The 27,231-nt window shown below is 34.2% G+C and overlaps 1 protein-coding gene across 1 annotated transcript in view; it reads right to left on the bottom strand.

The window, feature by feature from the left end:
• The window catches only part of LOC134739729 (protein eyes shut homolog), a 351,486-nt gene that overhangs the window by 312,873 nt on the left and 11,382 nt on the right, over nt 1-27,231 (bottom strand). The window contains exon 2 of the mRNA XM_063666301.1: nt 6,766-7,047. The gene's annotated coding sequence lies outside the window, so the exon portion shown is untranslated. The remainder of the gene's footprint in view (nt 1-6,765; nt 7,048-27,231) is intronic.

Here is a 27,231-nt window from a genome sequence, read left to right on the forward strand (position 1 = left end):
CCATTATGGGAAACACCTAGACTCCAGAAAATAACTTTAAGAATAATTTAGAGAGCTTTGATTAAGAATGTGGATAGGAGGCAAGACTAGCTTGCAGCTCCTGCTTGGACAGACAGAGCAGTGTGGGAAGACTCACATCATAAAATTTTGCTCCAAGAACTACCACAGGAAAATACCAGGAAAGCTGAGAGAATTATCTGACCCTTTGAAGGAACTGGATTGCTACTGCAGGCTCCCTGAGATGCCAAAACACTGTGAGTGTACTTGCTTTCTCAGCAGGGAGGCTAGTGGCCTGGGCAAGTTCTCAGCCCTGGTCACCAGCTGCCTAAAAATAGACTCAGTGCTGTTGGGGGGACACAGTGGGAGTAAGACTGGCCTTTAGGACTGTGGGCTGTGTGGGAGCAGGGTGAGTCCTGTGACTGCTGACTTTTCCCCACTTCGCTGGTGACCTGTACGACTCAGCAGAGGCAACCTAATACACCTGGGAATATAACTCCATTGGCCTGGGAACCACATTCCCATTCCACACCGCAGCTGCAGCAAGCCCCACCCAAGGAGAGCCTGAACTAAGACATGCCTATCCCTGCTACCACCCAGTGGTCTTTCTCTAACCAGTGTAGTTGCCAAAGAAAAAGGACATAATCTCTTGGGAGCTCTATGGCCTTGTCCACTGGCTGAGAAACCTGAATACTTAACCAGACATTCCTAGGGCAAGTTTGCATCCTCCCTATAGTACCACAGCTGATGCACTCTTGAAAGCGCCACCTCCTGCCTGGAGGGCAACCAACACAAAACCAGCGCACTGAACAAAAACACAACCAAAGACCCTCACAGAGTCCACCTCACTCCCCTACTCTCTCCACCAGAGCAGGTTACTGGTATCCACAGCTGAAAGACCTGAAGATGAATCACATCAGAGGACTCCCCAGTACCGGCCCAGAGCTCAGTACCTCTGCTTGGTGGCTAGATCCAAAAAAGCAAAAACAATCACTGAAGTTCAGCTCTCAAGAAGCCCTATCCCTAGGGGGACAGGGAGAATACCACATCAAGGGAGCACGTAGTGGGACAAAAAAATCTGAACAGCAGTTCTTGAGTCTCAGATCTTCCCTCTGACATAGTTTACCCAATGAGAAGAAAACATAAAAACAATTCTGGTAACATGACAAAACAAGGTTTTTTAACACCCTTAAACGATCACACCAGCTCACTAGCAATGGATTCACACCAAGATGAAATCTCTGAATTGCCAGAAAAAAAATTCAGAAGGTTGATTATTAAACTAATCAATGAGGCATCAGAGTAAAGTGAAATCCAACTTGAAATCAAAAACATGATACAGGTTATTAAAGAAAAAACCTTCAGTGAAATAGATAGCATAAATAAAAACAATCACAACTTATAGAAATGAACGATACACTTAGAGAAATCCAAAGTGTACTGGAAAGTCTCAGCAATAGAATAGAACAAGCAAAAGAAAGAACTTCAGAGCTTGAAGACAAGGCTTTCAAATTAACCCAATCCATCAAAGACAAAAAAGTAATACATAAATGAACAAAGCCTACAAAAAGTTTGGGACTATGTTAAGCATTCAAACCTAAGAATAATTGGTGTTTCAGTGGAAGAAGAGAAATCAAAAAGTTTGGAAAACATACTTGAGGGAATAATCAAAGACAACATCCCCAGCCTTGCTAGAGTTCTAGACATCCAAATACAAAACACTCAAAGAACACCTGGGAAATTCATCGCAAAAAGATCATTGCCTAGGCACATAGTCATTGGGTTATCTGAAGTCAAGACAAACGAAAGAATCAAGACAAAGCAAAGAATCTTAAGAGCAGTGAGGCAAAAGCATCAGGTAACCTATAAAGAAAAACCTATCAGATTAACAGCAGATTTCTCAGCAGAAACCCTACAACAGAAGGGATTGGGGGTCCTATTTTTAGTCTCCTTAAACAAAACAATTATCAGCCGAGAATTTTGTATCCACTGAAATAAGCTTTATAAATGAAAGAAAGATACAGTCTTTTCCAGACAAACAAAAGAATTCGCCACCACCAAGCCAGCACTACAAGAACCACTAAAAGGAGCTATAAGACTTCAAAATAAACCAAAATAGAACCTCTTTAAAGCATAAATCTCACATGACTTACATAACAATAACACAATGAAACAAACAAGGTATTCAGGAAACATAAAGCATGATTAATAGGATAATAATACCTCACATCTCAGTACTAATGTTGAAAATGAACTAATATAGGGACTTTAGCACTCCACTGACAGCACTAGACAGGTCGTTAAGATACAAAGTCAACAAAGAAACAATGGACTTTCACTATACCCTACAGCAAATTGATTTAATAGATATTTACAAAACATTCTACCCAACAACTGCAGGATATACATTCTGTTCATCAGCATATGGAACATTCTACAAGATAAACCATATGATAGGCCACAAATAAGTCTCAGTAAATTTAAGAAAATCAAAATTATATAAAGTACTCTCGCAGACCACAGTGGAATAAAACTAGAAATCAACTACAAAAGGAACCTTCAAAACCATGCAAATACATGGAAATTAAATAAACTGTTCCTGATTGATCAGCAGTCAACAATAAAGTGAAGATGGATATTAAAAATGTTTTGAACTGAATAATAGTGACATAACCTATCTAAACCTCTGGGATACAGCAAAAGTGGTGCTAAGAGGAAAGTTCATAGGATTAAATGCCTATATCAAAAAGTCTAAAAGGGCACAAATAGACAATCTAAGGTCACACCTCATGGAACTAGAGAAAAAAGAACCATACAAACTCAAACAGAGCAGAAGAAAATAAATAATGAATATAAGAGCAGAACTAAATGAAATTGAAACAAAAAAACTACAAAAGATAAATGAAACAAAAAGCTAGTTATTTGAAAAGACAAATAAAATTGATAGGTCATTAGTGAGATTAACCAAGAAAAGAAGAGAGAAGTTTGAAGTATGCTCAATTAGAGATGAAATGGGAGACATTACTATTGATATCACAGAAATACAAAAGATTATTCAAGTCTACTATGAACACCTTTATGGACATAAACTAGAAAACCTAGAGGAGATGGTTAAATTCCTGGAAATAAACAACTCTCCTAGAATATACCAGGAAGATACAGAAACTCTGAACAAACCAATAACAAGCAGCGAGATTGAAATGGTAATAAAAAAAATTCCCAGCTAAAAAAAGTGTGGAATCAGATGGATTCACAGCTGAATTCCTTCAGAAATTCAAAGAAGAATTCAAATGAATTCTACTGATACTATTCCACAACGTAAAGAAAGAGGGAATCCTCCCTAAATCATTCTATAAAGCCAGTATCACCCTAATACCAAAACCAGAGAAGGACATCACAACTACAAGAAGAACAACAAAACTGAAGACCAATATCCCTGTTGAACACAGGGACAAAATACTAGCTAATGAAATGCAACATCATATTAAAAAGATAATCCACATGATCAAGTGGGTTTATACCAGGGATGCAGGGATGGTTTAATATCTGCAAGTCAATAAATGTGATACCCAACATAAATAGAATTAAAAATGAAAGTCACATGATTATATCAATAGATGCAGACAAAGCATTTGATAAAATACAGCATCCTTTATGAATAAAACCTTCAGCAAAAGCGGAATAGAAGGGACATACCTTAAGGTAATAAAAGCCATCTATGACATACCCACAGCCAACATTATACTGGATGGGAAGAAGCTGAATGCATTCCTTCTGAGAACCAGAACAAGACTAGGATGCCCACTTTCACCACTTCTATTCAACACAGTACTTGAAGTCCTAGCTAGAGCAATCAGACCAGAAAGAGATAAAAGACATCCAATTTGGTAAAGAGGAAGTCAAACTGTCGCTGTCTGCTGATATGATCTTATTCCTAGAAAACGCTGAAGACTTATCTAAAAAGCTTCTAGAACTGATAAATGACTCAGCAAAGTTTCAGGATACAAAATTAATGTACACAAATCAGTAGCTTTGCTATACACCAGCAGTGACCAAGCTAAGAATCAAATTAAGAACTCAACAACTTTTACAATAACAGCATAAAAAATAAAATACTTCAAAAAATACCTAACCAAGAAGATGAAAGACCTCTGCAAGGAAAACTACAAAACACTACTGAAAGAAATCAGAGACAATATAAACAAATGGAAACACATTCCATGCTTATCTCATGGGTAGAATCGAAATCATGAAAATGATTATACTGCCAAAAGCAACCTACAAATTAAATGCAATGCTCATTAAAATACCACCATCATTCTCCACAGAACTAGAAAAAACAATCTGAAAAATTTATACAGAACTAAAACAGAGGCCATATAGCCAAAGCAAGACTAAGCAAAAAGAATAAATCTGCAGGTATCACATTACCTGACTTCACACTATACTATAAAGCCATCGTCACCAAAACAGCATGGTACCAGTATAAAAACAGGCACATAGACCAATGGAACACAATATATAACCCCAAAATAAAGCCAAACATTTACAGCCAACTGATCTTCGACAAAGCAAACAAAAACATAAAGTGGCGAAAGGACAAACTATTCTACAAATGATGCTGGAATAATTGGCAAGCCACATGTAGAAGAATGAAGCTGGATCCTCATCTCTCACCTTATACAAAAATCAACTCAAGGTGCATCAAAGTCTTAAATGTAAGACCTGAAACCATAAAGATTCTAGAATATAACATCAGAAAAACCATTGCAGACATTGGCTTTGCCAAAGAGTTCATGACTAAGAACCCAAAAGCAAATGCCACAAAACAAAGATATTATAAATAGATGGGAGTTAATTAACCAAAAAGCTTTTGCTCAACAAGATAAATAATTAGCAGAGTTAACAGACAACCCAGAAATTGGGAGTAAATTTTCACAATTATATATCCAACAAAGGACTAATATGTAGAATCTACAAAGAACTCAAACAAATCAGTGAGAAACAAACAAACAAACAAAATCTTATCAAAACGTGGGCTAAGGACAAGAAAAGACAATCCTCAAAAAAAGATATGCAAATGGCCAGCAAACATATAGAAAAATGCTCAACATCACTAATTATAAGGAAAATACAAATCAAAACCACAATATGCTACCATCTTACTGTTGCAAGAATGGCCAAAATAAAATAAAAAATAAAATATAATAGATCTTGGCGTGGATGTGGTGAAAAGGAAACACTTTTACACTGTTGGTGGGAATGTAAACTAATACAACCACTATGGAAAACAATGTGGAGATTCCTTAAAGAATTAAAAGTAGATCTACCATTTGATCACTCAATCCCATTACTAGGTATCTACCCAGAGGAAAATAAGTCATTATAACAAAAAGTTACTTGCACACACATGTTTATAGCAGCACGATTTGCAATTGCAAAAAATGGAACGAGCCCAAATGTCCATTAATCAATGAGTGGATAAAGAAAATATATGTGTGTGTGTGTGTGTGTGTGTGTGTGTGTGTGTGTATGTGTGTATATACCATGGAATACTATGCAGCCATAAAAAGGAATGAAATAATGGTATTTGCAGCAACCTGGATGGTATTGGAGACTATTATTCTAAGTGAAGTAACTCAGGAATGGAAAGCCAAACATTGTATGTTCTCATTCATACATGGAAACAGAGCTATGAGGACACAAAGGCGTAAGAATGATACAATAGACTTTGGGGACTTGGGAGAAATTGTGGGAGGGTGGTGAGGAGTAAAAGAGTACACACTGGGTACATTGTACACTGCTTGGGTGATGGGTGCACCAAAATCTCAGAAATCACCATTAGAGTACTTATTCAAATAACCAAACACCATCTGTTCCCCAAACACCTATTGAAATAAAAAAAAATCAATTTATAAAACAAACAGAGAAAAGGGAAGAAACAAGAAAACAACCTTCATTCACATTTAACTGAAATTGGTGGCTGAATAACGCACTATTCCACCTAGGCTTTTACACATGTAAGAAAGGGAACAAAAGATTTTTAAAAAGTGGCCAGGCCTAGTGGCTCATGCCTGTAATCCCAGCACTTTGGGAGGCTGAGGAGGGGGTAGATCACGAGGTCAGGAGATAGAGACCATCCTGGCTAACATGGTGACACCCCATCTCTACTAAAAATACAAAAAATTAGCTGGGCATGGTGGCACGCACCTGTAGTCTCAGCTACTCGGGAGGCTGAGGCAGGAGAATCACTTGAACCTGGGAGGCCGGTGAGCCGAGATCATGCCACCGCACTCCGGCCTGTGCGACAAAGTGAGACTCCGTCTCAAAAAAAAAAAAAAAAAAAAAAGAAAACAGAAAAACTTAAATAATAAAAATTGACATTACTTGCAAGACCCAACTACTTTCTATGATTTCCTTTATTCTAGCAAGAGTTTTGTATGTGTTTTGTTTTGTTTTTAAGATTGGACGCCTTTTCAAAGACCTTAACCTATGTGTGCATAATGTGTATAGCATAGGTTCTTTTCTGAAAGTGTGTCCAATCTTAAAACACACACACACACACACACACACACACACGTATAAACACACACATATCCATGTGCATTTGTAATAACTGAAACTAAAAGAAGCTGATTACTAAGAATATAATGAACCTTATTGTTTACTCTTCATCAAACATATAATCATCAAATATCCATTTAAATTATAAATAAAAATAAGTGATTTCATAAGATAAGTTTCATGCCAGAAAACAGGATTGTTTACCAGTATTTGGCAAAACTGGTTTGATCCATGAAATGCTGATACATGCAAAATTGAATTCCATTTGTAATTTCTTTAAAGTAATACTCCATTCTTTTTATTTGACCATTGATGAATTCTCTCCTTTCTCCAGATAAGAACTATTTAGATTGTTTTTTTACAAATTCAGTATGAAGGAATTTTTTTTAATAGCTGTGAATAGCATCGATGTAATGATGTGTCGTTGAGCCCCACATTTCTGTCACTAGAGTGGTAAAATAACACAGATGATGAACCAAAAGTCACCTGTAGATGACAATGGGTGAAAGAAAACACATTTAATTTACACAGAAACATAGAGAATGTCAAAAGGGTTAAAATTCATGAATAAAATTTCATTAAAAATGCATTCTAAAGTATTAGTTAAATATACACTACTTAAGAATGATTTAAAACTAGCATTAAATATATTAAAATGGATATATTTTGCAGGAAAAGGATGCCTGTGTTTTCAGTGTTTTATCTGAATTATTTAATGGTTTACATAACTTTCTGTGAATGAAGGGAAAGCAGTTTTTTATCTGAGTATTCTCAGGATTATCTGAGCATTTTCATTGCCTACATAACTTTTTCTGAATGAAGGCAGGCAAAATACAGAGAAAAGACTGAGTATCTGTATCATATAATACTTTAAATAGAAAACATTAGCCCTTTGTTACATATCTATAGGCTGAATAAGGACTCAAACACAGTTCTTCCAACTCAGCACACAATGCTATCTTTGAAGCCTGAAGGTTATAAGGCTATACTCATAACAGATTCTCAGTCTCACAATTAAACTAAAATCTAGGCTTGAAGAGATTAACACTATTTAGCATGCCAGGCTGGGTTGTAACACAGTAGCCATATATTTCTTTTATTTCATTTGAGTTTAGACCTGCAGTGTATTGCCAGACCCCAAGTGAGATGGAAATATTGCAATGATTATTTCAGAATACTTTGTGTGGCTTTACTGTCATTTATGTTAAAGGTAAACAGGATTCTCTGTTCGATCATTGACATCGAAGGCAAGATGAATGATAAATTATTTTCCCTCTATTCTTGCATTTTGAGACAATTTTTGTTGAAGTCCAAATTTACAAGAGTTTGGGGAGGATGTTTTCTTCTGGGGAAACAACGTTCACAGCAGTCCAGACTGAGGGTACATAGAGAGCAAAAACAGCTCTAGCTGCTAAGTGTCCTGCTTATACTCTCACATTTGCCCATCTACTAATCTACTAATTACTGTTTTTTCTTATTTTTACAGATCCTACATATCTAGGAGGTTCCTTTTAAAATGCAAATAAAATACCTAAATGGGAGTGTCACTGACTTCATTATCATTCATCAACACCATAACAGAGATTATTTTATCACATTCGTTTGCTTCAGAGAGTTGAGCTGCAAGAAAATGGGACTGAATTCACTTATGTTTTGAAAATGAAAGTGCTGGATAACAAGGTAGCAGTTTCCAACAAATTTAAATATAAAAACCTTTATTAATATAATAAAATGTCTAATGTCTATTAAATTATATAGTGGCAAAAGTCTTAGAGAATTCAGGGACATGTTAATATTATCAATTACAAATTGTACTAGAGAAAGCTACTCCAAATGGGTGGAAATCATAGAAGCTGATCATTTTCCAGGGAATGACCTTGCATGCTTTTACCTAAAGGAACTGTTTAGATTTTTAGATCAGAAAAATAAGTGAAAAAAAAAACAGAAGAATGGTCTAAAAATATATATATATATTTAATGTTACTGTCAGAAAATATAGGCTTGTAAGAGAGCTTGGATTTCAATTTTAGAAAGAAACTTCAGTTTCTTTGGAGACAATGTTTATATTAATTCAATAGTGTTTCTGTACATATATATCTGATATTGACTGCCATTGTCTCTTCTATAACCTTCTTTGAGTCCCAGGTTTATACTTAATCTTATGATATCTTCATGTATATCTCCTATAAATATTTCAAACTTAAATTTTTAAAAGCATAAGACATCATTTCCCCTCTCCAGTTGCAAAGCTCTTCCTGCTTTGTAAATGAATGAATAATACAGCAACCACTACAGGATGCAAGCTAGAATCTTGGAAATCTTACTTTATTTCTTCTCTTATCTCATTATGTCCTTACTTTCATATTTACTTTTGAAACTATCCAGTTCTCTCTTTTTCTGTAAAAAATCCAGAGTCTCCTATTATCCAGTCAAAATTTCTGCTGTAGCTGTGTAACCAGTCTCTTTAATCTAAGGTATATTTTCAGTGCTATATTAGCAGTTATACTGAAAAAGTAAACTAACCATTGTTATTTGGGATAACTTGTTATGCAGCAACAAATAACTAATACACTAAATTGAGAACTCCTGGAAAGAGATAAAAACATATACAAGATCCTTTTTTAACACTAAATCCCTAGGCTCCATCTCACTTTGATAGTATTAGACACAATAGAAACTCCATTTTTTCTGATGTATGTAGAATTAAAATAAAAAAAAGCAAAACATCAATAATTAAAACAACTATAAAAATGTGTAGCTCAAACTAGAGGGAAGCTGGAATGGCTTGAGGAAGGAAAATGATAAATGAAATCAAAGAATTGATTCATGTGAAATAAAAGAAAAATGCTTTTTACAAACAATACTGCTTACTAAAGGGTATACATCTTATGAAATGAAATAATTTTTTTTTTGCTCACTGAACACTATGATGGAGTTATAGATGCAGAAGTAATTTTGTAGTTGACTTTGAAAATTGTTTTGAAAAGTAGAAGAAAAGAGTTAGATGTTTACTGAGGCAATCGGAGGAAAAATTGTGCTGAAGTTAAGGAGGATAGGGAGGAGGAGACAGGAAGATAAAGAAAATATCTCAGAGAAGTGTAATGGTAGTGGCTTGTTTGTATCACTTTTTTAATATTTGGAAATTTTTTAATGTATGCTCAAATCACAGAAAGGACTGATTCCACTTCTTTGTAGTTAGTGTAAATATAGAGAGCACCTACTCAGTGAAAAGAAAATTAATAAGCTTAAATAATTTAGATGAAGATGGAACTCTTAGCTAGAGGTCACTAAAAAAAGAGAACTTCAGGAATTTAAAGACATACTAGGGAGAATATTGAACTTTCCCCTAAAATACAGTAAAATTTTGAGCTGATATTGTCTAGATCTTTAAGGCAGGAAGGGTGCAGATGAAATATCAGTTATCTAATATCAACATGAGCTTAGTTTAATGAATCATGAGATTGTACTTATGTTAAATAACTACATTTTGAATCACTGATAACTATCCAGGATATAAGAAATCATTTCAAGTATTTTCCATAACAGGACTGTAATATAGAGGTTTGGTTACATAGATGATGGAGAAGCCAAATATCTCACAGTAGGAAGACACTACCAATACTAATTAGGAGGGATAAACGAAGAGGAGGTTCAACCTAAGCCAGAAGATAGCGTTAACAGGCAGAAGCTACAATCATGTGGACATGTCCTGAAAAAGTGGGAGCCACAAAGGATACACAGATTCTGGACACTACCTAATTCAGAGAGAAAGGGCGAGGGAGAGAGAAATACCCGGTGTTTTCTATTTCTTTAATTAATTTTTATCTGTGCCTACCTTTGTCCAAAACCACCCAGAAGCAGATGACAGGGTTGCCCGGAAAATACAAGATTATCACTCCTGTTAAACAGAGCACAGCAAGAGAAGAACAAATAATTGGTCAAACACATCCAGGATGGGCATAGTTTATATGTAAGGGGGACCAAATTATTAAATAACTTGATAAAAAGAGTGAATCTAGAGATATAAACTAACAATGAAGATAAAATTGCCACCAAACAAGTTTGCCTAGCACTAGCTTTGATATACACTGATTTCAGATCCCCATTAGGATACTGGTGCCACTGAGACAATTAAATTTCAGAACCCATTTAATTTTATACAGGCACCCACTTCAGCTCGGATATCATATCATTGCCGTATTCACAACATTTAAACTGATTTGGGGGCAATCCAACTTTTAATTCTGACTCATATAAGTCTTCTAGATTTACAGCAACACCACGTTGAACTGCACTGGTTTGTCATCTCTCCCATTCCAGGATCTGTTTATATTCAGCACTGTATCTCAAGGACAGGCAAATAGAGTCAGATTTTTGACATAGCTGAAGAGTGGTGACTTTAGAGAACCCTGTTTCCTCTTATAAGAGCTTTTTAGGAAATAACCAGTTACTAGCACGTTTAATGCATTGGCAAAGTCCAAGTGTCCTCTACATCTCACACCCTTTGTGTCATCTATAAGGACATAGGAAGGCAATTTCCAGAAGCAAAAATATGTCTGTATCTTCTGCCCTCACTTTTTAGGTCAACACAGTCACCACAACCCGAGCTGCCATTTCCTGCCATGGATATCTGACAGTCCTTCATACTGAAGACAAGTAAGTTTCATTGATATAAAAAGTTATAGGATTATTAGAAGTATTTATACTTATTTTTGTTTTTAGCATGCCCACTAAATACTTCAGAGTTAGTCATAAATTGACAAGACAACCCCTCGGCTTTACTCCTTTCATTATTTATTAGTTCTCAAAACAATTTTCTCAAAGTGTGAAAGTTTCTGTTAAAAAAGGTAGCATGAAACTATTTCAGCCAGAGATAGCCTATGAATTCATAGTATATGTGTTACTTTCCTTTGCCTTTCTGTAATAGTTACTCACAGACCTGAGCTTCTGTAATTGGCTTATTTTATTACTTGGAATAAATAAGATTGTATATAAGAAATCCTGTAGGAGAGGAAAACACAACTCTTGGGCTTGGATATTATTCTTTGACAACCCAAAGATTTTTCCAAATGGTTAATAAATGGACCATTATCTTATTTACTCTTGAGGAAACTTCTTTTCTAGCATCTGAGGTAATGACCTCCCAGTTTTTGACCTGCCACTGTAAGGTTTAAATTTGGTTTTCCTCAAAACTGATAGATATCAGAATTTACATCTAAAGTGTTAAAGATTCTGAGCTACATAGTACTGGGTGTGAAAAGGTTACAGAGACATCCCTATACCAGGTGAGACTCCATTAAAAAGGTCACTCACTTCTGTTCTTACAAGTATTGTTCACTGAATTGAGTCAAGAAATGCTCAATAAAAGGGAAAAAGAACTAAAACTGTTCCTGAGAATTACCTGACAAAAGTGAGCTCACCAAAAGAAATGATTTAGGACCATACCAAGGAGAGACACAAAGTGGTACCAGAGACCAGCTCATTAAGTTTACCATATACAACTATGGTTATTTGTTTTTAAAAGATATTCTAAAACAGGTAAGTCAAAGTTTCACATATGGAAATACGTCCAAATTAAAATGTGCTTGTCTTCCTGAAGAGTCTGCGTCATTCATAAAAAAAAAAAAAAAAAAAGTGTTTGTCCAAGATTTTAGAGCAGGAATAAAATATCTTCATGAGAATTACTTTTCTATTCATAAGAGGAATTTGTAGTAATTCAATGTATTTTTATAATTAAAATGTATTATTAATTTTGTGTAATACGAATGAAATTGGATTTAGAGATAAGTTTCTGGATGACATTGAAAACTCATTATTAGAAAAATGCCAAATAATTTATAGAGAATTCTCAATAATTTATTTAAATACTCCCCATCAAGTAGATACAGCATAACTGCTCACCACTTAAGTATGAGATGCATATAGTGACTTCCTTCTAAAGAATACAGTATGAAAATGAGGGGAAAAATAACATCTGTACAATCAAGATACCTGGAAAATACTGCTTTAGCGAGTTAATCAAGGTTAACATCATTAATAAGTTGTTGTTTATAGTATATATAGTATATATACCCAATTATAAATATATGTTGATAGTGTATCCCCTTGAAATGGTACAGTGAAAATGGCACTTTACCTCTTTGTTTATTTTCCTTGAAATAGATAAACCATGTCTAGCCATGAGAAAAACATCAGAAAAACCCAGACTTAAGGATTTTTCATAAAATATCTCATCATGTTCCTCAACACTTTTAAAATAGGCCTACTTTGTTTTATTGTGCTTTGCTGATGCTGTGCGTTTCTTTATTTGTTTGTTTGTTTTTTAACAAAATGAAGAGTTGTGGTAACTGTGTCCAGCAAGATGTGACTGAATTGCTGCAATCTTATGATCAAACTTGGAGAGATGAGAGTTGCTTTTTATGGATGAGCAAATAACGTGGTTTCTTGAGATGTAATCTATTCCTGGCGAAGATGCTGTGAACAATGTTGAAATAACAGGGATTTAGCATATTACATAAAGTTAGTTAAGAAAGCAGTGGCAGGGTTTGAGAGGATTGACTCTAATTTTGAAAGAAGTTCATTGGTGTCATTTTTCCAACACCATGTGCTCACTTCATGTCTCTGCGTCACATTTTCATAATTCTCACCATATTTCAGACTTTCTCATTATTATACCTGTTAAGGTGATTAGTGACCTTTGATGTTACCATTGTAATTGTTTTGGGACACCACAAACCATGCCCATATAAGATCACAAACCTAATCAACAAATGTATGTGTTCTGACTGCTCTACCCACTGGTGATTCCCTCTTTCCTCCCCGTCTCCTCAGTCTCTCTATTCTTTGAGAAACAACAATACTGAAATTATGCCAATTAGAAACTCTACAATAGCCTTTAAATCTTCAAATGAAAGGAAGAGTAGCACATCTCTCATTTAAAATCAAAAGCTAGAAATGATTATGCTTAGTGAGGAAGGCAGGCTGAAAGCTGAGATAGGTTGAAAGCCAGGCCTCTTGCACCAAACAGTTAACCAAGTTATGAATGCAAAGTGGAAGTTCTTGAGGGAAATTAAAAGTGCTATTTCAGTGAACATATGAATGATAAAAACAGGCTTATGGCTGTGTGACCTGGATAGAAGATAAAACCAGCTAAAACATTTGCCCAAGCCAAAGTTTAATCCACAGCAAGGTTCTAACTCTCTTCAATTCTGTGAAAACAGAGAAATGAGGAAGTTACAGAAGAAAAGTTTGAAACTAGCAGATGTTTGTTCATGAGGTTTACGGAAAAGAGTCATTCCTATAATATAAAACTGCAAAGTAGAGCAGCAAGTGCTAATGTAGAAGCTGCAGCAAGTTATTCAGAAGATCTAGCTAAGATAATTGATGAAGATGATTAAGATGAACAATGGATTTTCAATGGAAACAAAACAGTTTTATATGAGAAGAAGATCCAAATAGAAATTTTATAGCTACAGAACAGAAGTCAATGCCTGGTTTCACAGCTTCAAAGGACAGGCTGACTTTCTTGTTAAAGGCTAATGTAGCTGGTGACTTTAAAGTTGAAACCAAATCTCATTTACTATTTTGAACATTCTAGGCCCCTTAAGAATTATGTTCAATCTACTCTGCCTGTCTTCTAGAAATGGAAGAACAAAGCTTCAGTGATAGCACATCTGTTTACAGCATGATTTACTGACTATGTTAAGCCCACTCTTGAGACATACTGCTCAGGAAAAGATTTGTTTCAAAATATTGCTATTCATAGATAATGCACCTGGTCACTCAAGGGTTCTAATAGAGGTATACAATGGAGAAGCATGTTGCTTTCATGCCTGTTAACAAAATATCCTTCTGTAGCCCATGGATTGAGTAGTAATTTTTACTTTCAAATTTTATTGTTTAAGAAATAAATTTCATAAGGCTACAGATGCCGTAGATCGTGATTTCTCTGAGGGATCTTCCGGAAAAGATTCACCATTCTAAATTCCATTAAGAACATTAGTGTTTCATGGTAGGAAGTCAACATATCAACAATACTAGAAGTTTGGAAAAAGTTGATTCCAAGTCTCATAGATGACATTGAGGATCCAAGATTTGAATGGAGGGAGTAACTGCAGATGTGGTAGAAATAGCAAGAGAACTAGAAGTGGGAGAGGAGCTGAGAGATGTGACTGAATTGCTGTAATCTCATGATCAAACTTGAAGAGATGAGAATTGCTTTTTATGGATGAGCAAATAATGTGGTTTCTTGAGATGTAATCTATTCCTGGTGAAGATGCTGTGAACAGCATTGAAATAACAGAGATTTAGCATATTACATAAACTTAGTTGAGAAAGCAGTGGCAGGGTTTGAGAGGATTGACTCTAATTTTGAAAGAAGTTCTACTGTGGGTAAAATGTTATCAAATAGCATTGCGTGCTACAGAAAAATCTTTCATGAAAGGAAGTTAATTGATGTATCAAACTTTATTGTTGTCTTATTTTAAGAAATTGTCAAACGTATCCCAACCTTCCTTCATCAGTCAGCAAAAGCCAATATTGAGGCAAGATCCTCCACAAGCACAAACATCCTAACTTGCTGGAGAGTCAGATGATCACTGGAATTTTTTAGCAAGAAAGTATTTTTCATTTAAGATATGCACATTGTTTTTTAGGCATAATGTTATTGCACACTTAATAGATTACAGTACAGTGTAAGCATAATCTTTATATGTGCTGGGAACCAAACAGCTTGTGTGATTTACTTTATTGAGGTTGCCTGGAACTGAACTCACAATATGTATGAGGTATGCCTGTATTATCAAAAGCAAGGAAAGTCTGAGAAACTGTCACATTCTATATGAGCTCAAGGAGATAAGATCACCAAATGTAAAATAATGTCCTATATAGGACCCTATAACAGAAAAATGAAATGACATAAAAACTATAAAAATCTGAAAACTGTATGGACTTTTGTTAATCATAATGTATCAATATCAGTTCATTAGTTGCAACAGATGTATCATGGGGAAACTAGGTGTGAAATTTAAGAGAAGACTAATATTCCTGCAACTCTTCCATAAACTTAAAACTATTATAAAATGAAAAGTTTATTTTTTTAAAAATTTAGATTAGTAAAATATAGTTAAAATAATAAACTCCCTGAAAACTATGAATAATGATAACTATGACTAACATGATTGTATTTTGAGTGATCAATCTACTCAGATATTCAGTATATTTCAAATTTAATGTTTGCTTAATGGAAACATACTTAAAAGTAAAACATTGCCCAGAAGTAAATGAGTAAAGTTAAATTTTAAATTATGATACACATGTAACATATATGGAATTGAACTGCAGCCTTTCCTAACTTAATATGGAGCATCTCCACCTCCCTACTTGCCAATTCCAACACTAACCCAACTCTAAGCACACTGGAAAATCATATTGTGTTTACAGATATTGTCTTGGGATGGGGATAAAGGAAAGAATACATTGTATCTCATATAGTAAGCATTATAAAAATGATCTTTAAACCTTTTTTTTCTTTTTTTTAATGAAAGGTCTAGAAGGTTTGTTTAGCTTTATTCTCACACTCTCCAGAATCTTTTTCTTTTTCTCTTTTTGAAGACCACATGGGTGCAGCTTTATTTCACTCTTAGTTTATCTAGATCCTATTGTTTTTGTAGTTAATTTAGATGTCTCTTGATTTATTTAATTTATAGCCTTACATATCAATATCCTGGAACAACCTGAAAATGTTCCTTTAGAGTTTTATTTTTAAGAAGGAAAAATAAAAGTATTGCAGATAATGTTTTTAACTTCCTTTATTATTTGCTCTGCCACAAACAACATATATTATATTCAGTATTTTTTTCCAGGATTAACAAAAGGAAACTTTGTTTTCAACAATTTTTTTGTGCAGGAGTACTATCTGGCAATACAAGTTTATTACAACGGAACTGCATGACACTCACATATTAAGCATTTTATGAAGGAAAACCGTAAGAAAATATACTAGAAAGTAAAATGTTGGAAAATAAAATAAGGAATCCTGTGCTAAATCTCTGCCTTTGGTGATTTCAATGATTGAGACCAAACTCAGATTTCCATCAAGATTCATAAAACTTACCATGCCGTTGTTGAATTCACTACTGGTGTATATATACTGTTCCCTGATCAATTTTTAGAAAATCGGAGCTGATAAAAGTTAAAAGAATCACGAGGAGAAGTGGAAATATTGACTTATAGGAGATAATAAATATCCTTAAATTCATATACTATGAAAAAATGTTCTGCTTTCTTCTTAGCTGCTATGCTATTTCTTTTTTTTGAGACACAAACATTAGAATTTTCAAACAAATTTACTAATTTTATGAACTTACTATTTTATTTATTTATTATTCTATGTGCAGTATTCCATTACTATACAATGAAGAGTATATTTTCTTTCATTTTTAGGTGGTTAATAAAATAATTCACACAAGGTTATGGCTAATCAAATTATTGTAGTCAAGAAGTCAGAATTGCAGATAACAGCTCTTGGAAGTCCACCTCTAAGTATGGAGGGTGTTCATGAGTTTAGAGAAATTTTTGTGAACTGACTAGTCACATAAACTGGTTTCTACTATAGTTGGGGACAGGACTGGCTGTATAAATGACAGAGTATAGTGCAAAATGAAGATAAAGGGCTGCTTATTAAAAATTTATTCAGAATTTTAAAATGGTATCAAAAGATCATGAAACCAGCAGCAAGAACCTTCTAAGCACTGAGTCCTGTGCAAATGTAAAAAATCATGAAGCTGGTCCTACATAGGGGTAGTGAGAATTAGGGAATAAATACTATTTTCCTTTTGGTAACTTAGTGATCCCCTGTTTTAAGTATGAATCCATAATCTTGAACTATTTTCTCTTCTTTGGTATACCATTGCATGTACTATCTCTCCTTTTAAGCTTTTCTGCTTTTCTCTTGTAGTTATTTAATTTATAAACCTTAAAATAAATGAAATATGATGAGGGGACAGTTCCTCATGTAGCACTTAGTCATAGGTGAGGAGTGGAAAAGCACTTCATGGCTCTTTATTTTAATCTTTAATTTATATAACTATATGCCTTTTTGAAACCTGTAAGGACAAACAATTGAACATCTAAAGACAGATATCCATATGCACTATAATTTCCTGAATTCTACATTTTTGGGAAAAAAGATGTTCTTCTATGATAAGGGAAATATACGTATACTCACACAAACACACTCACACACAATTATATATTTTTAGTATCCTATTATGTCTGAATATAACATGAAATAACAGACGTATGCGATGTTTACAGAAAATTGATCTATTAACTTTCTGATACTGTGATCACCTTAATTTCTTGATAATTCATTTTATTTGCATGTGAAGCTTTGTAAACTTATATTTTGAAATTGAAAGAGTCAATTAGAAAGCACCTAAGGACTCATAGTGTCCTTCTTTTATTGCTTTGTAACACACTGCTCTTATGTAATTGCTTTCTCTACTATGTAGCACTAGTGTGACAATGATTATTATGATAATGATGATAATAAAAGTGATATTTAATAATATAAATTGTACCTTGAAATAAGCTGTAAGTACAATCTACAGAGCTTAAATGCTAAATTCTCAAAATAACTCGGTCTATAAGTGGTAGTCTTTTATTTGTTTTTCTGCAGCTCCTAAACACTTTCTAAAATGTATTCAGAAAGTGATTATAATGGAAAGATGGTCTTCCTTACAAAAGGAATGTTTAGATCCTTTCTGAGACCTGGGGACTATATCTCACCTCCAGAGAACCATACTTAGGTTGATATAACCACCATATATGAGACGGTAAAATATTAATTACAACAATAAGCATCTTTTGAGAACTTTTTCTAGGCTATATCAGAAGCAAAAAAGGTTTTGTTTGGTGTTTGTTTTTGCTTTGTTCTATGCCCCTTCCAGGTAGTGACCATTATTATACATATCTTGAGGGAACTGAGGCTTAAAAAGATTATATAAATTTAAACAGAGTAAATTTGCACAAGGCTATGCTACAATGTTAAAATACTTTCACAGAACTTTATAATTTACAAAGTATTTTCCTATTTAGCTCACAATAATAAACACATAAATAAAGTCACTTAGGCTCCAATAATAATACAATTTTGAATGAATGAGATATTCTTGCCTTACACTTCCATGGAAGAGAAAGGAATTGCATCATACACTATTTCCATGATTTAGTTACAGACATATTGCTACGTGAACAGAGAGGAGGATAAGGCAAATTCTACCTGGAACTTTGGGATAATTTCATGAGTGGTCATTTGTACCACTTCTTCCAAGCAGTTTTAGAATTATATGAGCAAATGTATGAAGATGGTAAAAATCTGTGCCTGCACAAGGAACAATACACAGTCTAGTCTGGTTAGAGAATAGAATACAAAATGGCAGCTATTCTTGGAAAATGCATATTAGTCTGATCTATAAAACTTTGCATTCCTACTTATGTGTACAGGATCTTTCTGTGTCAGTTTTGAATGGAGGCATAATGAAAGGATGGAGAGGCAAGAAGGAGGTTACTTAAAAGGCTACAGCTAAGGCAAAGTTAATAATCACCAGAGATTAGACAGTAGGGAAGAAACTAGATGCAAATTCATCACACTCATTTTACTTTTTTTCTGGTCACACCATATTTCTAGACTTCCTTCAAGTAAAAGTTAAGGATTAAAAAAAGGCAAAAGTAAATAAATTATTTGCAACCTATCATACACATCTAACAACAGAATAAAAAGATAACAGGTACCGATTTTGAACATTCCCAAAATTTACCACTTAATTTCTGGAAGAGGTTTATCTTCTACTCATATTTAGCGAAGAGAGAAGGTCACTGTGGCTTAAAGAAATGGCTCATCTCCAAGCTAATGTCCAATCTCATATCAGCCAAAGTATGATCACCAGGTTACATTAAGGATGAGCTTGATATATATTTTTTCACTCAAACACCCATCAGTTTTGCAATGCAATATTTTCTCTCAAAGGCAAGGGAGACATCGATGTTAAATAAAAAACAAAAGAATTTAGAACAATCTATTTTACATCGTTACATACTTATACAGTTGGAATTAATATTTGCTTTACTTTAATCTACCATAAAATTGTCTGTAAGTGGAATTTCTCCTCAATAAATGAGTGCTCCACATATTTTGCCCCATCTTTCAGCTCAATAATCCATGCTTAGGGTGAATGTGGAAACCCTGTATTGAAGAAGGCAGCATGTCAAGAACCACAGTGTTGAAATGACTACATGCTCTATTATAAACACTAAAATTTTAAGGTTTATCTTTAATATCTGCTAGCATTATCTGGAATGCTAAACAGTATTATAGAGAAAAAATAAAAGGGAAGGTGGAAGAAAAATAAGAAGTTAGTGAAGGTTGTTATAAAATGTGACGATTTAGATAAACTTAATAAAATTTTACCTCTGGTAAACTAGGATGTTGGCACAATAATACCTAAAATGGGATACATAAGAAAAAATGAATCTACTCTGAAATGTAATGATGAGCAGCCTAAGCATATGTTAGGGTTTAGAGGGAGGGCCCCTAAAATATCAGAAAAATATTTGAAAATAATACTTTGAAACTATTTTTGATAGCTCAAAGAAGTAGCAGCTTCTTTCTTGAAGCAGCAATGTAATCATACGGGGGTAATCACAATGTTTCTTATGCTCTTATATGCACTCTACAGTTTGGCATTGTTTATCAGTTTCATGTTAGGAAGTCATATTCTTTCCAGCGATTAGAGCCTCTAAAAATTCATGCTAGTTTAGAAGTATGTCTGTGTTTAGGTATCTAGAGAACAGGAAGAGATTTCGATATGTTGCTCAGCAGAGAAACCAATTCTAAGAGTATATGACACAGGAGTCAAACCCTTAGAAATATTGTTAGAGTCATGAATTTGTATAGGACCACAGGAGACACCATAGAAAAATAAGAGTAGAGTGTCATCAGGCTATAGTCCCATTTACAAAAAGGAAGGGTAATTAGCAAAACTAAATATAGTCAAGAGGTAGGAGAAGAAACTTAAAGAAAGGAATTAGCACTAGCAAATATAATGAGAATATACCATCTTGGACTTATCCTTACTGGAGGCATCAGGGAAACCAAATGGGTTGATTGGTCAAAGTGGGCAGAAAGATAGCTTTGAAATGCATGTCATGGTTTGGATCATGGTACAAAAGCAAGTTAAACTTATGTAGATACATCATTAGTAGATAAAATCTTTATTTATTTATTTATTTTTTGAGATGGAGTCTCTCTCTCTCGCCCAGGCTGTAGTGCAGTGGCGCGATCTCAGCTCACTGCAAGCTCTGCCTCCCGGGTTCAGGCCATTTCCTGCCTCATCCTTCAGAGTAGCTGGGACTACAGGCGCCCGCCACTACGCCCAGCTAATTTTTTGTTTTTTCTGTTTTTTTTTTGAGACGCAGTCTGGCTCTGTCGCCCAGGCTGGAGTGCAGTGGCGCGATCTCGGCTCACTGCAAGCTCCGCGTCCCGGGTTCAGGCCATTCTCCTGCCTCAGTCCCCGGAATAGCTGGGACTACAGGTGCTGCCACCACGCCCGGCTATTCTTTTGTATTTTCAGTGGAGACAAGGTTTCACTGTGTTAGCCGTGATGGTCTCGATGTCCTGACCTCGTGATCCGCCCGCCTCGGCCTCCCAAAGTGCTGGGATTACAGGCATAAGCCACCGCGCCCGGCCCATACATTTTTATATATTTCAACCAAAATTAGAAAAACAGACTAATAATAGTGAAAGAACCAGAAAGTGACAATCTTCACCAAAGGTTCAGTCTCAAATGGTATGGGCAAAAGCACACCACGCACACAGAAGAAAGGGCAGACTGAGATGAATGTGGGTTATTAGGGTTCAAGGAGTGTTATGGAAATGAAGGGAGTAAAGGAAAGAAGAACATCAATCCATGATACAAAACCCATGGATAACTTCAGACAATGCATTTTTACTGCTGTGAATATTTTAATATGATAGCTAAGTAAAGCAAACATATTAAAGAAAGTTGAAGAGAGGAGTTACAAAAGGAGTATTGTCTAGAGGAGTCAGAGGGAAATATAATTTGATACAGAAAAGAAGACAATGGCATTAATAAGCACTTAGTATATATGAGAAAGTTGCTAGAGAAGATAGTGGGCAGAGGAGAAGGATTCTCTGGGTTCAATATGAAATTTCTCCACTTATAAATTATTTCACCTTAGGGAAGTTATTCATTTTTAATATGCTCACAAATAAACAGGATAATAATTTGTTTTCATATTATTTCTTTCAGAGGGAGTAAACAGAGATCCTTTTAACAATTATGATGTGACAACAGGTGCAAAACTTAGACAAACTAAGATATCTGATCACCATATTTACTAGGCAAAATATTGAGGTTAAAAGAATTTGTGCTTTCTGTTTTGTCCTTTCAGTTTTCAACGTTCTCATCCCAGTAGATGACAAAAGGTCTGTGACAAGATGGGACATAGCAATTGTGTCTGTGTGATCTGCCCATCAGGAAAAGAGCTCTTAATAATCCAGGCTAAGCTTTTCTGCAGTCAAATGTACCCAATTTCCTCCTTCAGTGGTATGATCTTAGACATCAGCTTTCTTTGAGGGAAATCTTCATAGAGACATTGAGAGAAATCTTTACAATCTAAAATTACTTAATGGAATAGGTCTGTGGTTATAGTTCAGTTTTAACTAGGGACATACAAGTAATAATGTCTTAACTTCAAATATCGAAAATCCATAAGAAGTTAAGGTATGAGAACTGAAGGATAGAAAAGGCAGTCTTATTTGTGCTATAAGATGTTCTTTGTTCTTGCGATAGTTTACTGAGAATGATGATTTCCAATTTCACCCATGTCCCTACAAAGGACATGAACTCATCATTTTTGATGGCTGCATAGTATTCCATGGTGTATATGTGCCACATTTTATTAATCCAGTCTATCATTGTTGGACATTTGGGTTGGTTCCAAGTCTTTGCTATTGTGAATAATGCCGCAATAAACATACGTGTGCATGTGTCTTTATAGCAGCATGATTTACAGTCCTTGGGACACAGGAAGGGGAACATCACACTCTGAGGACTGTTGTGGGGTGGGGGGAGGGGGGAGGGATAGCATTGGGAGATATACCTAAAGTATAATAATAATAAATGCAAATAAAATAAAATAAAATAAAATTTTTTTAAAAAATTGGAAAATTAATTAAATTGTAATTTCTTTAAAAAGAAAAACTCAGATTAAAAAAAAAAAAAGATGTTCTTAAATCCCTCACATAATTGCACCAGGAAGTATACTTTCTTTCTTCATTTATCTCTTAAAGCTCGATCTTAAGACAAAGGGGCTAAAGGCCTGAGTTTCAATTTATATTTGTTTCATAATAGCTGTGACCCCTCAAGAAATGGCCACTAAACTGTGGGAAACTATGAATTCCTACACAGTAAAATACATTATTTTCTTAAAAATGGCACAAGGTCTTATGAGAATTATAGCAGAAACATTGCTTAGCATCATGCATGGCATGTACTAAATTTTCAGTCTATGTGCTACTTAGGTATCCTTGATGTTATATTATGAAATTGTAGATATTTGTAAATATGCACTCTCCTAATACATAGTTGTAAAAATGTGTAAAGGTGTCCAGTGAGCGATTAATAGATTTTTAAATAATATTCCATTCTTACCCTTCATGATTTGTATAAAAGATTTAGAGAATGAAACAAAACTCTGGGATCTGTACCTTTTAACTGAAACAATTAACCACCAGATCTAAATTCACATAACCATGATAAATAAATCTCTAAATAAGATAAGTATGGATAAACTTTGTAAACTTCCTCTTTTTAAGATACAAATAACAATAATAGTGTGGGTTATTTCTTCATAAATCATATACACTCCCAGTTATTTGTGACAAACTTCTCTCTTGTGCTTGATGGTTTCCAATTCAAAACATGGTAATATTTTTCCAGTTTTCAAAGGAAGTTCTGATTTGTCAGTACATAGAACTTACCATCTCCAGGCATACATATTGATGGAATGTAAGCTAACAATTCAAATCTTTTTTTTTTTTTTTTACATTGGGTGGTAATTTAGATTTATGTTTCTTTAAAACTAAGTCATTGGTGTCATGTTCATTTCCCTATAGCTAAGATTCCATCATACCAAACCAGAAAGAAATAGTATGTGTGTACAAAAATGTAAGAAATCACTACTCCAAGCTATATAATAGGTTGTCAAACATTATTCTCATAAAATATCTATAGACACATTGGCCAATATTTACTTATTTTTTTATAGAAGCAATAGTAGTTAAAAACAGGGACTTTGGAGCCAGAATAATCTGTATTGGCTCCCATCTCCATTTCTTATTTGCTTTGTTCTCTAACAAGTTTCAAAATTTCTTGTCTGTTTTCTCAGTTTTAAAATGGGGATAATTATACATATGCTTTACATAGCATATTTAAATTACTAATTACTGTAGTAATTAAATGTTAGCATAACTAAAGTTTATACCTGTCGGGTAGTAAATATTATGTGGTTGTACTAAATAGTAAGCTGTGGTTGTCAATTCTAATATTCTTAATAGTACATACTTCATTGTGTTCTACAGATATTGATTAAATATAATTTTTGAGAAATTTAAATTTTGACTTTTCTCGGACATACTAAAATATTCTAAAATATAGATTTGCTGGGTTCATGAGACTATAGAAACCATATGTGAAAATAAAGTAATATCAGCATCCTATAGACATCTTCTTCTAGAATCATAGAATAAAAAAGGTTCTTTATTTGTTATTTTTATTTCATTTTATTAAGCTAACAAAGATTAAGGATAAATACTCTTGAAAAATACATAAAAATAATAAAAATTAAAAATAAATAAAAAAACATAAAAAATATAAAAAATAGAAACATAAATCTAAATTGCCACCCAATGTTAAAAAAAAAAAGAAGATTTGAATTGTTAACTTAAATTCCATCAATACGTATGCCTGGAGATGGTAAGTTCTATGGACTGACAAATCAGAACTTCCTTTGAAGAGATTTATTAAGAGATTTGATGAAAGTGATTTTAAAAATGCAAACACAGAATTAATCTCTTGCTCTGACTACTGCCCTATCTCCTAATTTGTTGTCCTACTTCTGTTCTTGCTCTTACTTATTCTATTTTTCCCACAGTAGCCAGAGCAATTTTTGTAAAACATGAAACTGATTATGTGACTGTTCTGCTAAAACTCTTCAAATTCTTCCACTGTGCTTAAAATACAACTAAATTCCTCAACCTTGTTTACAAAACTCATGTAATCTTTTCCTTGCCTAATGCTCTCACTTAAATTCATGCCATTCTCTTTCTCACTTATTCAGCTTCACCCATAACTTTTTATTTCTGGAACATATTTATGTTCATTTCCAGCAAAGACACTTTGTATTTGCCGTTTCCTCTGACTGGTAAGCTTTGGATCTACATTATATATAGCACCATTGCCATATTCTTATAATTCAGATCTTAACTCAGTGATGCCTCTTTTCAGAGGACTTTCCCAACTACCAAATCAATTGTTGTTCAAACTCCATTCTTATCACCAATACCCTTATTAATTGTCAATCACATTACTCTTGTAGCATATTAACATGATTGCTCTCTGAAATCATCTGTTCATTCATCCACCTCTTGAGACCAAAGATTTTGCTGGCGTTTTCCACTGGTACATTTTTCCCACCCAGAACAGTATTTCCTAAATTACAGTATCACAATACATATTTGTGTAATCAATGAATAAAAGGATATAAATCAAAAGAGAAGCTTGTTGATATGCTAATATGAAGATACTGATGTTCAAACAATTTTATCAGTAAATTTGGAATAAAAAGTGTTGGAAAAGATATTCAATGGTAATGGGGTGAGTAGTTGATATGTATTGTACAACAGCAACTGAAAAACATTAAGTGTGAACAGAAATATCAGCAAATGCACCATTGAAGTAGTATCAGTAGTACACAAAGCCAGTTCATCACGAAATAGTTTACACTCTAACTCTTCCATAAGTTTCATATTTGGCTCTTTCTTTAGATCCCTTTTGGCCACTTTATTTTGGGCTATCATATTTCTTCCTGTCTTCTAATTAGGTTTTGTCTTTATAATGTGAATCTTAGTCTTACTTGAATCAATGATTAGTAGAAGTCACTGTTGTAACTAACATGCTTCTTCACATATGTATTTAAAAGTACCCTAAAATCAATTCATTTAAAGTGAAAGCCTGACTGTTTTCTAAAATATCTTTCAATAGTACTCCATTATCACATTAAATAGGCAATAACCTTGAACCTCATTATTTTATATTGGGTCTTGGCTAACTGTGGGTCTTAGACTAAATCCAGCTGGCCAGCTGTTTACAAGTAAACATGATTTTATCGAATCACAGCCACACCTATTTATTTATTGTCTATGATTGCTTTCACTCTACAATGACAGGATCATTGCAACAGAGACTGTACAGCCAACAAAACAAAAAAATATGTATTATCTGCCCTTTATCAGAAAGCTTCCTTGTCCCTACTTTAAACCACTGTTTTATAGAGATTAAAAACTATGTAAAATTCAAATCATTTTCTTCCATCAGCTTTATTGAGTCATATCTGTCTCTCTCCCTTTCCATACAATACAAAGATTACCTTTCAAGATCTCTTATTAACCTTTAAACACTGAAGACATTGGCAAACAGACATTACTTCATTTTCACTAGTTTCTTAATAAAACTATTAATTGACAAGTTACCTTATTTAGCAGGAAGCCAATAAACCACAGTGTAAATCAGTAGATTATGCTGCTTTAAGCTTTTGAAGAAAAGATTAGTTTCACTAAAGGGAGGGGCAATTACTGCCATTGCTAACTAATTTTGTACCTGGAAATAAAGATCTGCAATTTGTTGCCCATAGCTATAGCACACAGCCTGTTGACTTAGTACCTACACAGTTATAAACTATGGATTCTAAGAAAATTTAAATGTATGATGTTTATTTAAGTATATACGGTTATGATGTTATCTAAAGTACATTTATTATGAACTTCTTGGTGTATAATCATTCATGCAGATAGGAGGATCTCTCATTTTGCAATAAAACTTTTAATTTTGACCCACACAAGGTAAAGAGATGCTCTTGAGGTACCTGCTTCTAAACTACAGACGATGAATGTGTGTGTGGACTCATTGGTGAATCCTCATATATAAACAAAGCAGATGATATAGTCATGCTAAAAGGAATCTGACTTGGAGCTAAGGCCCTTTTCTAGAGGCATAAGATTTATTCATACAAAAACACTTAAATAATTTTAAAGGCATCAGACTCTCTGTACAGTAGGGATTATAAAAGACTGAAATCTCCCTTTTGTAATAGGGTTTCTGGCCTCTTTGGCCCTCCAGAAATATTAGGTATAGCTTAAAATCAGAGAAAAATAATACCAATTGCCAGAGAATGCTTTGTCCTTCATGATGTCAACAGCTGTCCCTCACTGGTTGCTCTGATCTCTTCTTTCTGTCAGCTTCTCTTCACCTATATGCAGACAACTATGATTCGCAGGCCAGAAACGTAAGAGCTAAGCATATTGGTGCC

The sequence above is a fragment of the Pongo pygmaeus genome, chromosome 5 (assembly GCF_028885625.2).
Source record: "Pongo pygmaeus isolate AG05252 chromosome 5, NHGRI_mPonPyg2-v2.0_pri, whole genome shotgun sequence".
NCBI lineage: Eukaryota > Metazoa > Chordata > Mammalia > Primates > Hominidae > Pongo > Pongo pygmaeus.